The sequence below is a fragment of the Balaenoptera physalus genome (assembly GCF_965194825.1).
Source record: "Balaenoptera physalus genome assembly, chromosome: 5".
Taxonomy (NCBI): Eukaryota; Metazoa; Chordata; class Mammalia; order Artiodactyla; family Balaenopteridae; genus Balaenoptera; species Balaenoptera physalus.
Genome location: NC_138884.1, coordinates 137,676,379 through 137,692,041, shown reverse-complemented (window position 1 = coordinate 137,692,041; position 15,663 = coordinate 137,676,379). Strand labels below are relative to the sequence as shown.

General features: G+C 36.0%; 1 protein-coding gene across 12 annotated transcripts in view; it reads right to left on the bottom strand.

The window, feature by feature from the left end:
- LOC309660993 (UPF0462 protein C4orf33) overlaps positions 1-15,663 on the bottom strand; it is a 95,139-nt gene that overhangs the window by 40,500 nt on the left and 38,976 nt on the right. For 5 of the 12 annotated variants that reach the window (XR_014263757.1, XR_014263758.1, XR_014263759.1 and 2 more), the window contains 2 exons: positions 14,637-14,894; positions 6,518-7,312 (listed from right to left, as the gene is read on the bottom strand). The gene's annotated coding sequence lies outside the window, so the exon portion shown is untranslated. The remainder of the gene's footprint in view (positions 1-6,517; positions 7,313-14,636; positions 14,895-15,663) is intronic. The other 7 variants (XR_014263763.1, XR_014263767.1, XR_014263764.1 and 4 more) reach the window with 5 other exon arrangements.

Below are 15,663 nucleotides of genomic sequence, written 5' to 3'. Positions count from 1 at the left end.
GTGTGATTATGAATGGAGAAAACTGCTTGTTAAAAGGAGCATAAGGAGCATGGTGGGTGATGGGGGGATATACTGAGAGAAATGATGCTGGAAGAGGGTGAAGATCCTGGGGGCTAACATTAGAGTTTATGCTGAAGCTACGGGAAAACAATGTCCGGTTCTAAGCAGAGAATTTACTGACAAGGTTTATGTTTTAAAAGAATTACTCTGAAGGATGTCTAGAAGAACAAAAATACTCTAAGAAATTTGGAGTCTTATTCAAAATTTAATTTTCTATTCCAATTTCCCCTAACTAAACTGGTTAAGTCTTTGTTTTCAAAGTTATAGTCTTTATTTCAAATGATTCTGTGAAACGTCTGTGAGAGAAAAGGATCTTAAAGAATAGAATTGAACTCAATTCAGTAACAATGGGACTCTTTATTCCCTCTCTACAACATAATACTTCTTGAACCGCTGAGTGTTAGGTACACTTATGCATTCTCAATTACTCATTTCTCATTATGTAAAGAAAATTAACCAAAGTGATTCTGATGGAAGGAAAGACAGCAAAATTTTGAGCCAGTAATAAATTAGTGTAAGCATTGAATGCTATAGGTTTAAACAGCCATTTAGAAAACTATCTCATCATAAGAGCAAAAGAAATTTATCCATATATTCAGTGGTATGATTGTTCTTTTGCTCCTAAATATTCTCAAATTATGTCTAGCTCTGAGCTACTTTTGCTTAGAAAAAGAGTTAGAACAATTTTTTAAAAGTATTATGTTGAAGGTTTTTTTCCTTTTCTTATAAATAGATTATGTTCTTTCTAATATCCCAAAATGGGATATAAGAAATACAGAAGATATAACAATTGTAAATATTTATGCACCCAACATAGGAGCACCTCAATACATAAGGCAAATACTAACAGCCGTAAAAGGGGGAATCGACAGTAACACAGAGTAGGGGACTTTAACAGCTAACTTTCAACAATGGACAGATCATCCAAAATGAAAATAAAAACGGAAACATACGCTTTAAATGATACATTGAACAAGATGGACTTAATTGATATTTATAGGACATTCCATCCAAAAACAACAGAACACACTTTCTTCTCAAGTGCTCATGGAACATTCTCCAGAATAGATCATAACTTGGGTCACAAATCAAGCCTTGGTAAATTTAAGGAAATTGAAATCGCATCAAGTATCTTTTCCAACCACAACGCTATGAGACTGGATATCAATTACAGGAAAAAATCTGTAAAAAATACAAATACAGGGAGGCTAAAAACTACACTACTTAATAACCAAGAGATCACTGAAGAAATCAAACAGGAAATCAAAAAATACCTAGAAACAAATGACAATGAAAACATGATGGCCCAAAACCTATGGATGCAGCAAAAGCATACCTAAGAGTGAAGTTTATAGCAATACAATCCTACTTCAAGAAACAAGAAACATCTCAAATAAACAACCTAACCTTACACCTAAAGCAATTAGAGAAAGAAGAACAAAAAAACCCCAAAGTTAGCAGAAGGAAAGAAATCATAAAGATCAGATCAGAAATAAATGAGAAAGAAATGAAGGAAACAATAGCAAAGATGAATAAAACTAAAAGCTGGTTCTTTGAGAAGATAAACAAAATTGATAAACCATTAGCCAGACTCATCAAGAAAAAAAGGGAGAAGACTCAAATCAACAGAATGAGAAATGAAAACGGAGAAGTAACAACTGACACTGCAGAAATAAAAAAGATCATGAGGGGCTTCCCTGGTGGTGCAGTGGTTGAGAGTCTGCCTGCCAGTGCAGGGGACACGGGTTCGAGCCCTGGTCTGGGAGGATTCCACATGCCGCGGAGCGGCTGGGCCCGTGAGCCACAACTGCTGAGCCTGCGCGTCTGGAGCCTGTGCTCCGCAACGGGAGGGGCCGCAACAGTGAGAGGCCTGCACACCGTGATGAAGAGTGGCCCCCACTTGCCGCAGCTGGAGAGGGCCCTCACACAGAAACGAAGACCCAACACAGACAAAAATAAATAAATAAATAAATAAATTTATATATATTAAAAAAAAAGATCATGAGAGATGACTACAAGCACCTATAAGCCAATAAAATGGGCAACCTGGAAGAAATGGATAAATTCTTAGAAAAGCACAACCTTCCGAGACTGAACCAGGAAGAAATAGAAAATATAAACAGACCAAACACAAGCACTGAAATTGAGACTGTGATTAAAAATCTTCCAACAAACAAAAGCCCAGGACCAGATGGCTTCACAGGCGAATTCTATCAAACATTTAGAGAAGAGCTAACACCTATCCTTCTCAAACTCTTCCAAAATATAGCAGAGGGAGGAACACTCCCAAACTCATTCTATGAGGCCACCATCTCCCTGAAACCAAAACCAGACAAAGATGCCACAAAGAAAGAAAACTACAGGCCAATATCCCTGATGAACACAAATGCAAAAATCCTCAACAAATCACTAGCAAACAGAATCCAACAGCACATTAAAAGGATCATACACTATGATCAAGTGGGGTTTATCCCAGGAATGCAAGGATTCTTCAATATATGCAAATCAATCAATGTGATACACCATATTAACAAATTGAAGGAGAAAAACCATATGATCATCTCAATAGATGCAGAGAAAGCTTTTGACAAAATTCAACACTGATTTATGATAAAAACCCTCCAGAAAGTAGGCATAGAGGGAACTTACCTCAACATAATAAAGGCCATATATGACAAACCCACAGCCAACATCGTGCTCAATGGAGAAAAACTGAAACCATTTCCTCTAAGATCAGGAGCAAGACAAGATTGTCCACTCTCATCACTATTATTCAACATAGTTCTGGAAGTTTTAGCCACAGCAATCAGAGAAGAAAAAGAAATAAAAAGAATCCTAATTGGAAAAGAAGACGTAAAGCTGTCACTGTTTGCAGATGACATGATACTATACATAGAGAATCCTAAAGATGCTACCAGAAAACTACTGGAGCTAATCAATGAATTTGGTAAAGTAGCAGGATACAAAATTAATGCACAGAAATCTCTTGCATTCCTATACACTAAGGATGAAAAATCTGAAAGAGAAATTAAGGAAACACTCCCATTTACCACTGCAACAAAAAGAATAAAATACCTAGGAATATACTTACCTAAGGAGACAAAAGAGCTGTATGCAGAAAACTATAAGACACTGATGAAAGAAATGAAAGATGATACAAACAGATGGAGAGATATACCATGTTCTTTGATTGGAAGAATCAATATTGTGAAAATGACTATACTACCCAAAGCAATCTACAGATTCAGTGCAATCCCTATCAAAATACCAATGGCATTTTTCATAGAACTACAACAAAAAGTTTCACAGTTTGTATGGAAACACAGAAGACCCCGAATAACCAAAGCAATCTTAGAAAGAAAAACAGAGCTGGAGGACTTAGGCTCCCTGACTTCAGAATATACTACAAAGCTACAGTAATCAAGACAGTATGGTACTGGCACAAAAGCAGAAATATACATCAATGTTATAGGATAGAAAGCCCAGAGATAAACCCACGCACATATGGTTACCTAATTTACGACAAAGGAGGCAAGAACATACTATGGAGAAAAGACAGCCTCTTCAATAAGTGGTGCTGGGAAAACTCAACAGCTACTTGTAAAAGAATGAAATTAGAACACTCCCTAACACCACACACAAAAATAAACTCAAAGTGGACTAAAGACCTAAATATAAGGACAGACACTATAAAACTCTTAGAGGAAAACATAGGCAGAACACTCTATGACAAATCACAGCAAGATTCTTTTTGACCCACCTCCTAGAGAACTGGAAATAAAAACAAAGATAAACAAAGTGGACCTAATGAAACTTAAAAGCTTTTGCACAGCAAAGGAAACCACAAACAAGATGAAAAGACAACCCTCAGAATGGGAGAAAATATTTGCAAATGAAGCAATTGACAAAAGATTAATCTCCAAAAATTTACAAGCAGCTCATGCAGCTTAACATCAAAAAAACAAACAACCCAATCCAAAAATGGGCAGAAGACCTAAACAGACATTTCTCCAAAGAAGATATACAGATTGCCAACAAACACATGAAAGGATGCTCAACATCACTAATCATTAGAGAAATGCAAATGAAAACTACAGTGAGGTTATCACCTCACACCAGTCAGAATGGCCATCATCAAAAAACCTACAAACAATAAATGCTGGAGAGGGTGTGGAGAAAAGGGAACCCTCTTGCACTGTTGGTGGGAATGTAAATGGATACAGCCACTATGGAGAACAGTATGGAGGTTCCTCAAAAAACTAAAAATAGAACTACCATACGACCCAGCAATCCCACTACTGGGCATATACCCTGAGAAAACCATAATTCAAAAAGAGTCATGTACCAGAATGTTCTTTCCAGCTCTATTTACAATAGCCAGGACATGGAAGCAACCTAAGTGTCCATCGACAGATGAATGGATAAAGAAGATGTGGCACATACATACAATGGAATATTACTCAGCCATAAAAAGAAACGAAATTGAGTTATTTGTAGTGAGGTGGATGGACCTAGAGACTGTCATACAGAGTGAAGTAAGTCAGAATGAGAAAAATAAATACCATATGCTAACACATATATATGGAATCTAAAAAAAAAAAAAGGTTGTGAAGAACCTAGGGGGAGGACAGGAATAAAGACACAGATGTAGAGAATGGACTTGAGTACACAGGGAGGGGGAAGGGTAAGGTGGGATGAACTGAGAGAGTGGCATGGACTTATATACACCACCAAATGTAAAACAGATAGCTAGTGGGAAGCAGCTGCATAGCACAGGGAGATCAGCTCGGTGCTTTGTGACCATCTAGAGGGGTGGGATAGGGAGGGTGGGAGGGAGATGCAAGAGGGAGGAGATATGGGGATATATGTATATGTATAGCTGATTCACTTTGTTATAAAGCAGAAATTAACACACCATTGTAAAGCAATTATACTCCAATAAAGATGTTAAAAAAAAAAAAGGAAACCAAGCTGCATTAAAGGTAGGGCTAGGTTGTATCAAATTAGAGCATTTTATTTCTAGGTTTTCTACCCATATCTATAAGGGTAAAAAGTTACAGAGAGTTAACACAATTAGGTCAAGTCAATGGAATCAATGTAAATACACAGTCTGGCTAACCAGGCTACAAACTCATTACTGTATCATTTCTTCAATTACAGGGCTTAAAATTTTTGCCCAGCTCTTTTCAAGTAAGTACCTCTGTTCTCTACCTTGCCTATGTAAACACAGCCCTAAAAGAAAGCCAGTAATTTATGTAGGCTTCTATAGTCATTTTTTATCCTTCTGATAAGTATCTTTGAAGTTATATTTTTTCAGACCTAATATACTACTACTGAGTCATGATTCTTTTTTTAAGATTTAATTGTACATGGGAAAAAAAGTGATAAAATCAAACTGATCCTTATAGGGGAATCAGTTTATGTTTTATGAAGTATATGAAGTATCAACAAAATAGAATTATTAGCTTTATTTAATAAGGTCTAAACATAGCTAATATTTTATATGTGTATTAAAATCATAGGTTACTATTTTGAATTTGGGAAAATATGCATATATTTAGTTATTATCACAAAGTTGCTTTATAGAATAAAATGGTGAGGCTGTTTATAATCTGAATTTATTCATCTGAAATATAAATATATAAAAGCATATATGTATGTATGTATCAGGTAATCTAGTAATCCTATGTACTTTCACATATTTATCAAATTTAAATAGGACTTAATGCGTAGCATTTTTAATCCCATTAAGATATAAGACAATATTTAATTTTAAGTTTTAATTATACCTTACTTATAAGCAAGACATAGAAAAAAACAGGAAATATAAGGCTTAAAATTATATAAGGTATCTATCTACATTCTAGCAATTAATATAGTGATGAGCTAGATACAAATAATAGTATAGGAATAATATAGAATCTGAATTTGGAAAAGAAAAAGTTACATGATATTCATTGAGCAATACAAAATTATAACAGCATAAAGCTTGTCCCACTGTAGAACAAGGTGATCTCTGAAATTACAAGGCAGTGAATTCAGAACCATAAAACGGAAATATTACTTCATAACCTTTAGTTAACCTGTAGCTACAGTTCCATAGGAGGCCATAAAAACAAATTCTGTGGTTGGATTTAAAAACTGGATAATTTTATAGCTACTCCTAATATCAAGCTTCAAGCTCATTGCCTTCAGCAGCTGGAATAGAATTCTTTGATCATTCACATCAGTAGACCACTAGGTATGAAGGTAGGTGGTACTACGTGTTATTCTAAAGATTAAATACTGTGTTTTTGGAGTCAAATGACACTGTTTACCACCTTGGTCTCCTTTCTAACATGCAGAGAGTGGTGAAGGAGAACAGAAGCTGCAGGAAGCTGCCCTCCTAAGTCAGAATTATCATTCTCTTATGGAGTCTTCCCACCAATTTACAAACCCACATGTACAGTAAACCTACTTTTGATAAAACACCAGCGTCAGATGGATGCTAGTGTTCCCATTTCCAGGTTATTTCATCCTGAGTGATCTTCTGTTTCCAAGCTGAAGCGTCACTGTCCAGAATGCCCACTCTTCTCTACATGGTGCTTTAGCTTCTGAGGTTACTTCCTGTATCTATCATTTGCTCAAAAACTACATTTTATAGTGTACTATCTATACAAACATTTAAATTGTTTGTTAAAATGCACTGTCCTTTCATCATTATACATGTTTTTAAACTGCTATTTCCTGCTCTGTGCCTTTGCTCATTCTGCCTCTATCACAGGAAAGCCATTCTCTGCCTCTCCCACATCAACTGTCCCTCTTAATTCCAGTTTCTACATGAAGTGATTCCTGCTCTCCTCAGATGAAAGTGACACTCCAAACCCACCTTCCCTGTATGTCCAAAATATTGCACCCATATTTCTAGTATTTATCCATTTCTACCTTATTTGAAATGATGCATGAATGAATACAACTTACCTCTTGCTCAGCTCTCTTGCAGAATGTAAAAATTTTATAAGCAGTTCCTGCACTTAATTCATCACTTGCGTGTTTCTCAGCACCTAGTCTAGTGTCTTCAATGTGCCAATTGCTCCATAAGCATTTGTGGCACAAAAGAATAATTAAATGAATGAGGTTTGTTATTTATTGGACAATAATCCATGTGGAGAATTGCTTTGCAACATACCTGTTACCAGTATCTTTATATAATTCTCACCTCTCCTCTTCCAGCTGGCAGTTGTTTTCTTTCTTACTTTTGAAAATTTTAGTCCTTTAAAATAATAAAAAGAAAATTAATCTCTATAAAAAATACAAAAAAAAATACAGTTCTTAGATCCAGTATTCACATGAAAAGAAATACTGCAGTAAAAATAAAAGAATGCTGAGACTGTCATTATTTTAAACACAGTCTTGTGGTTGTTTCTGGGTAGAGCTGAATAAGGCACCAAAAATATCATTTTGTTAACCTGCTTCTTCCATCTAGTGGCAAAAAGCAGTAAGAAACAATGTTCTAGAAAAACACTGTGATCAGATGGTTCTAAATGCCATTTCAGGAATTACTTGATGGTGAGAGTCCAACATCCAAGGTTTAGGTTATGAGTATATGATAACTATTAAAAAAATAATAATTCCAGTAAATTGGCAGGGTTCAGCTCAGGTAACGGTAGAGTTACTTAAATTCGTTAAGTGTATTTGCATGTTTTAACAAAGACTTCTGATATGTATATAAAGGTATATATCACCCTGCATTACATTGTAATGGATTTGTTTTTGGATACATAGTTTTATTTCTGGACCAAATTGTTGGATAACTATTCAGAATTCCATTATTTCCTCAGCTATTGGCACAGGGCTACTGTGCTATTGTGTTTCAAGAGGTAAAACTGAGAGCCACTGAAAGTGACCTATCCCATTGGAATTACCAGTTAAAATACTTTTGCAATAATAATAGTAGGCAGTGAAATACACTATGACCTAAGGCATGGGGTCAAATTGGAGGAGGAAAAGAGGTAAAGTTTAAAGGAGATACAATCAGCTGTTCTGAATTGTTCAAGCTGCTTCAAAGGCATTAATGAAAAGTTACATGCAACTGCACAGCATAATTGTGCATGCTCTGCACTCTCAAAGGCCACCAGCTAATACCTAATACATGAGGTTTGACTGCCCTTCTAAAACTGTTTGCCTCACTGCAAATGTAATTAATGTTTTAGAAGTCAAATGTGGGTTATGCAGAAATGGATAAAATGTTCTCCAAGACAAGTTTTTCCCCTTCACCTATTCAACTGAGCCAGTTAACAATGCATAATGGTAATATAAATTAAGGGTTATCAATATATTAAGTGGAAAATATATTAAGATTACATAAAATAAATAAAAGTATTAGTACCATAATTATATGAAATTCAATATTTTGTATTAAAAGAAGACTTTTTGTTTCCTAATTTTCAAGAACTGAAAAACCCTGCCTTAACACCCTCAACCCCGAAAGCAAATTTGAGTGTAGAAGGATTGGCTGTTGGTTTTCCTCCTCTCCCTAGCCGCCCTCCTTGCTCAAATGAAAGTAGACTAAAGTTTTATGTTCTGTCACATATGGGAGAGAAGGAGGGGAAATAGAGCGATGACACAGAGGAGAGGGTGAAGCAAAGGAGATGGGATCATAGTGCAAAGCCATCTGGGAAAATAACAGGGCAGAAGGTGGTTCCCATTTCCCCAGTATTCTTGTGGCCAGTCTTCCTGGATTTCACTAAGGAAAGGGTGCCAATTAACTGGGAGATCACTGGAGCCATTGCCACTGTTTAGATGTCCCAAAAGCCACAAGACTCGAAGCCTCACCCCCAATAATTAAATTAACACAAATGATTGTTGCCACATGGTGTCAGCAAGAGCCAGGATAGGGATGGAATCCGGTGGCCCAGCAGGACTGCTGGCACCTGTAGTGGAAACTAGTCTGGCACTTGTCATTTACTTCATAATCATGAGTCCTCACATTGTAGGCAATTGAAATGTGTGGAACTCTCTTATGGTGTTATAATATAGTTTTGCTAAAACTAGAGTGTTGGTATTTAAAATTTTCTTTCACAGTGAACAAGCTCAGTTCCAGAGAAGTGAACTTCAGGCAAACTGTATATACACAGTTATTGGCATTAATATTCTATTCATTATGTTTATCAGTTCTTTGATCTTGGTCAAGTTATATAACTTCTCTGAGCCTCAGTTTCCTCATCCATAAAATAGGGATGATGATGATACCCATCTGATAAGGTTTTTATGAGGAACTAAGTGAGAAAATGATTATAAATTGCTTGGAAAATGGTAGATGCTCAAGAGATATGAAATATTATTAAGTTACAGGGTACTTAATATATACTAAGAATTTTTGTACATTACCCTGCATATATTAAGGTATCTAACATTTACTTATATGTGCTTGTAAAATAAAATTAACAGTGCTCACTTTGGTGCAAATATTTCTTTATCATAGCTTACCTCTGTAAACAGGCATGGTGATTTTTTTAAATAGATCTTTATCGGATTATAATTGCTTCACAATACTGTGTTAGTTTCTGTTGTACAACAAAGTGAATCATCCATATGCATACATATATCCCCACAGGCTCTCCCTCTTGCATCTCCCTCCCACCCTCCCTATCCCACCCCTTTAGGTTGTCGCAAAGCACTGAGCTAATCTCCCTGTGCTATGCTGCTGCTTCCCACTAGCTATTTTACATTTGGTAGTGTATACGTGTCCATGGCACTCTCTCACTTCGTCCCAGCTTCCCCTTCCCCTCCCCGTGTCCTCAAGTCCATTCTCTATGTCTACGTCTTTATTACTGCCTTGCCGCTAGGTTCATCAGTACCTTTTTTTTTTTTTTTTAGATTCCGTATATGTGTGTTAGCATACAGTATTTGTTTTTCTCTTTCTGACTTACTTACTCTGTATGACAGACTCTAGGTCCATCCACCTCACTACAAATAACTCAATTTCGTTTCTTTTTATGGCTGAGTAATATTCCATTGTATATATGTGCCACATCTTCTTTATCCATTCATCTGTCGATGGACATTTAGGTTGCTTCCATGACCTGGCTATTGTAAATAGAGCTGCAATGAACATTGGGGTCCATGTGTCTTTTTGAATTATGGTTTTCTCAGGGTATATGCCCAGTAGTGGGATTGCTGGGTCACATGGTAGTTCTATTTTTAGTTTTTTAAGGAACCTCCATACTGTTCTCCACAGTGGCTGTATCCATTTACATTCCCACCAACAGTGCAAGAGGGTTTCCTTTTCGCCACACCCTCTCCAGCATTTGTTGTTTGTAGATTTCTGATGATGCCCATTCTAACTGGTGTGAGGTGATATCTCATTGTAGTTTTGACTTGCATTTCTCTAATAATTAGTGATGTTGAGCATCTTTTCATGTGCCTCTGGGCCATCTGTATGTTTCCTTTGGTGAAATGTCTATAGGTCTTCTGCCCATTTTTTAATTGGATTGTTTGGTTTTTTGATATTGAGCTGCATGAGTTGTGTATTTTGGAGATTAATCCTTTGTCCATTGTTTTATTTGCAAATATTTTCTCCCATTCTGAGTGTTGTCTTTTCATCTTGTTTATGGTTTCCTTTGCTGTGCAAAAGCTTTGAAGTTTCATTAGGTCCCATTTGTTTATTTTTGTTTTTATTTTCATTATTCTAGGAGGTGGGTCCAAAAAGATCTTGCTGTGGTTTATGTCAAAGAGTGTTTTTCCTATGTTTTCCTCTAAAAGTTTTATAGTGTCTGGCCTTACATTTAGGTCTTTAATTCATTTGGAGCTTATTTTTGTGTGTGGTGTTAGGGAGTGTTCTGATTTCATTCTTTTACATGTAGCTGTCCAGTTTTCCCAGCACCACTTATTGAAGAGGCTGTCTTTTCTCCACTGTATGTTCTTGCCTCCTTTCTCGTAAATTAGGTAACCATATGTGTGTGGGTTTATCTCTGGGCTTTCTATCCTGTTCCATTGATCTATATTTCTGCTTTTGTGCTAGTACCATACTGTATGTATTACTGTAGCTTTGTAGTATAGTTTGAAGCTGAGGAGCCTGATTCCTCCAGCTCCGTTTTTCTTTCTCAAGATTTCTTTGGCTATTCGGGGTCTTTTGTGTTTCCATATAAATTGTAAAATTTTTTGTTCTCATTCTGTGAAGAATGCCATTGGTATTTTGATAGGGATTGCACTGAATCTGTAGATTGCTTTGGGTAGTATAGTCATTTTCACAATATTGATTCTTCCAATCCAAGAACACGGTATATTTCTCCAACTGTTTATGTCATCTTTGATTTCTTCCATCAGTGTTTTATAGTTTTCTGAGTACAAGTCTTTCGCCTCCTTAGGTAGGTTTATTCCTCAGTATTTTATTCTTTTTGTTGCGATGGTAAATGGGATTGTTTGCTTAATTTAATTTCTCTTTATGATTTTTCATTGTCAGTGTATAGAGATGCAAGAGATTTCTGTGCATTAATTTTGTATGCTGCAACCTTACCAAATTCACTGATTAGTTCTAGTAGTCTTTTGGTAGCATCTTTAGAATTTTCTGTGTACAGTATCATGTCATCTGCAAACAGTGACATTTTTATTTCTTCTTTTCCAATTTTTATTCCTTTTATCTTTTTCTTCTCTGAATTGCCATGGCTAGGACTTCCAAAACTATGTTGAATAATAGTGGTGAGAGTGGACATCCTTGTCTTGTTCCTGATCTTAGTGGAAATGCTTTCAGATTTTCACCATTGAGTATGATGTTTGCTGTGGATTTGTCATATATGGCCTTTACTGTGTTGAAGTACGTTCCCTCTACACCCATTTTCTGGAGAGTTGTTATCATAAATGGGTGTTGAATTCTGTCAAAAGCTTTTTCTGCATCTATTGAGATGATCATTAGGTTTTTATTCCTTAATTTGTTAATATGGTGTATCACATTAATTGATTTGCATATATTGAAGACTCCTTGCATTCCTGGGATAAACCCCACTTAATCATGGTGTATGATCATTTTAATGTGCTGTTGGATTCTGTTTGCTAGTATTTTGTTCAGGATTTTTGCATCTATGTTCATCAGTGATATTGGACTATAATTTTCTTTTTTGTGATATCTTTTTCTGGTTTTGGTATCAGGGTGGTGGTGGCTTCGTAGAATGAATTTGGGAGTGTTCTTCCCTCTGCAATTTTTTGGAAGAGATTGAGAAGGATGGGTGTTAGCTCTTCTCTAAATGTTTGATAGAATTCATCTGTGAAGCCATCTGGTCCTGGACTTTTGTTTCTTGGAAGATTTTTAATCACAGTTTCAATTTCATTACTTGTGATAGGTCTGTTTATAATTTCTAATTCTTCCTGGTTTAGTATTGGAAAATTGTACCTTTCCAAGAATTTGTCCATTTCTTTGTGGTTTCCCATTTTATTGGCATATAGTTGTTTGTAGTAGTCTCTTATAATCTTTTGAATTTTTGTGGTGTCTATTGTGATTTCTCCTTTTCATTTCTAATTTTACTGATTAGAATCCTCTCCCTTTTTTTCTTGATGAGTCTGGCTAAGGTTTATCAATTTTGTTTATCTTCTCAAAGAACCAGCTTTTAGTTTTATTGATCTTTGCCATTGTTTTCTTTGTTTCTATTTCATTTATTTCTGCTCTGATCTTTATGATTTCTTCTACTGACTTTGGGTTTTCTTTGTTCTTCTTTCTCTAGTTGCTTTAGGTGTAAGGTTAGATTGTTAGGGATTTTTCTTGTTTCTTGAGGTGAGATTGAATTGCTATAAACTTCCCTCTTAGAATTGCTTTTGCTGTATCCCATAGGTTTTGGATTGTCGTGTTTTCATTGTCATTTGTTTCTATGTTTTTGAAAATTTCTTCTTTAATTTTTTCAGTGATCTCTTGGTTATTTAGTAGCACCCTGTTTAGCCTCCATGCATTTGTGTTTTTTACAGTCTTTTTCCTGTAATTGATTTCCAATCTCATAGCATTGTGGTCAGAAAAGATGCTTCACAGGATTTCAATTTTCTTAAATTTTCCAAGGCTTGATTTGTGACCCAAGATGTGATCTATCCTGGAGAATGTTCCATGAGCACTTGAGAAGAAAGTGTATTCTGCCACTTTTGGGTGGAATGTTCTAAAAATATCAGTTAAATCTATCTGGTCTACTGTGTCATTTAAAGCTTGTGTTTATTTATTTTCTGTTTGAATGATCTGTCCATTGGTGTAAGCAGGGTGTTAACGTCCCCTACTATTATTGTGTTACTGTTGATTTCTCCTTTCACGGTTGTTAGGACTTGCCTTATGTACTGAGGAGCTCCTATGTTGGGTGCATAAACATTTATAATTGTTATATCTTTTTCTTGGATTGATCCCTTGATCATTATGTAGTGTCCTTCCTTGTCTCTTGCAACATTCTTTATTTTAAAGTCTATTTTACCTGATATGAGTATTGTTACCCTAGCTTCTTTTGATTTCCATTTGCATAGAATATCTTTTTCCATCCCCTCAGTTTCAGTCTGTACATAGGTCTGAAGTGGGCCTCTTGTAGACAGCATGCATATGCATCTTGTTTTTGTATCCATTCAGCCAGTCTGTGTTGTTTGTTTGGGGCATTTAATCCATTTACATGTAAGGTTATTATCGATATGTACGTTCCCATTACATTTTCTTAATTGTTTTGGGTTTGCTTTTGTGGGTCTTTTTCTTCTCTTGTGTTTCCTGCCTATAGAAGTTTCTTTAACATTTGTTGTAAAGTTGGTTTGGTGGTGCTGAATTATCTTAGCTTTTGCTTGTAAACCAAGCAAAAAGCTTGCTGTAAAGCTTTTGATTTCTTTGTCAAATCTGAATGAGATCCTTGCTGGGTAGAGTAATCTTGGTTGTAGGTTTTTCTCTTTCATCACTTTCATCCTGCCACTCCCTTCTGGCCTGCAGAGTTTCTGCTGAAAAATCAGCTGATAACCTTATGGGGATTCCTTTTTATGTTATTTTTTGTTTTCCCTTGCTGCTTTTAATATTTTTTCTTTGAATTTAATTTTTGTTAGTTTGATTATTATGTGTCTTGGTGTGTTTCTCCTAGGGTTTATCCTGTATGGGACTCTCTGTGCTTCCTGGACTTGGGTGACTATTTCCTTTCCCATGTTAGGGAATTTTTCCACTATAATCTCTTCAAATATTTCCTCAGACCCTTTCTTTTTCTCTTCTTCTTCTGGGACCCCTATAATTTGAATGTTGGTGCATTTAGTGTCATTCCAGAGGTCTCTGAGATTGTCTTCAATTGTTTTCATTCTTTTATCCTTATTCTGCTCCTCAGTTATTTCCACCATTTTGTCTTCCCCCCACTTACTTGTTCTTCTGCCTGTTATTCTGTTATTGATTCCTTCTAGTGTATTTTTCATTTCAGTTATTGTGTTGTTCATCTCTGTTTGTCTGTTCTTTAGTTCTTCTAGATCTTTGTTAAACATTTCTTATGTTTTTTCAATCTGTGCCTCCGTTCTGTTTCTGAGATTCTGGATCATCTTTACTATCATTACTCTGAATTCTTTTTCAGGAAGATAGCCTATTTTCTCTTCATTTATTTGGTCTTATAGGTTTTTACCTTGTTCCTTCATCTGTGACATATTTTTTTGTCATCTAATTTTTTTTTCTTTTTGATGAGTGGGATTATGTTCCTGTCTCACTGGTTGTTTGGCCTGAGGCTTCCAGCACTGGAGTTTGTAGGCTGTTGGGTAGAGCTGGGTCTTGGTGCCAAGATGAGGACCTTGGGGAGACCTCATGCAGATGAATATTCCCGGGGTCTAAGGTCCTCTGTTAGTCCAAAGGTTCGGAGTCGGAGCTCCACCGCAGGAGCTTGGGCCTGACCCCTGGCCGAAGATCCCACAAGCCATGAGGGGTGCCAAAAAAAAGAGAACAATAACAAAGTAAAAAATAAAATTAGACTAGGAAACTAACAGATATGTTAGAAAGAATATAAAAATGTAGATGAAACAACAACCAGAAGGTAAAACAGAACCACTATAGTAAAAAAGAGGAGAAAAAAAAAAAAAAAGGAGAACAATAACAAAGTAAAAAATAAAATTAGACTAGGAAACTAACAGATATGTTAGAAAGAGTATAAAAATAAAAGTATTGATGAAACAACTGGAAGGTAAAACAGAACCATAATAGTAAAAAAGAGGAGGAGAAAAAAAAAGGTGGAAAAGGCCTTGGTTGTGGAGGGCGTGGCCTAAGCAAGGGCAGGGTTTGGGCAGTGCGGGGGCGGGGTGGCCTATGCTTAGGACCCATCTCGACCCCACCCTCGGCATGGTGATTTTTGTAAACAATTTTCAAGGCTCCCTCCAAGTCTTTGGGTAGCCAATAAACAATTACAATTAAAATTATGTCAACATTTGTGTCTTGCTTTTTGGAGTTTCTTACAAAATCTTAGCTGAAAAGCTCAAGATTAATGCAAGGAAATTTAAAAATAAAAAATTTAAAGCAAAAAGAGGCAGATGAATAATAAAAAGAAAACATCTGTTAAAAGTAGGAAGATAAAATTATCACTTAAAAACTTTTAATCCTTGAAGAGCAGAAACTCTCGTGAATTTCTAGAAGTCTTGCAGCATATGTTTACATGAAGCCATGAG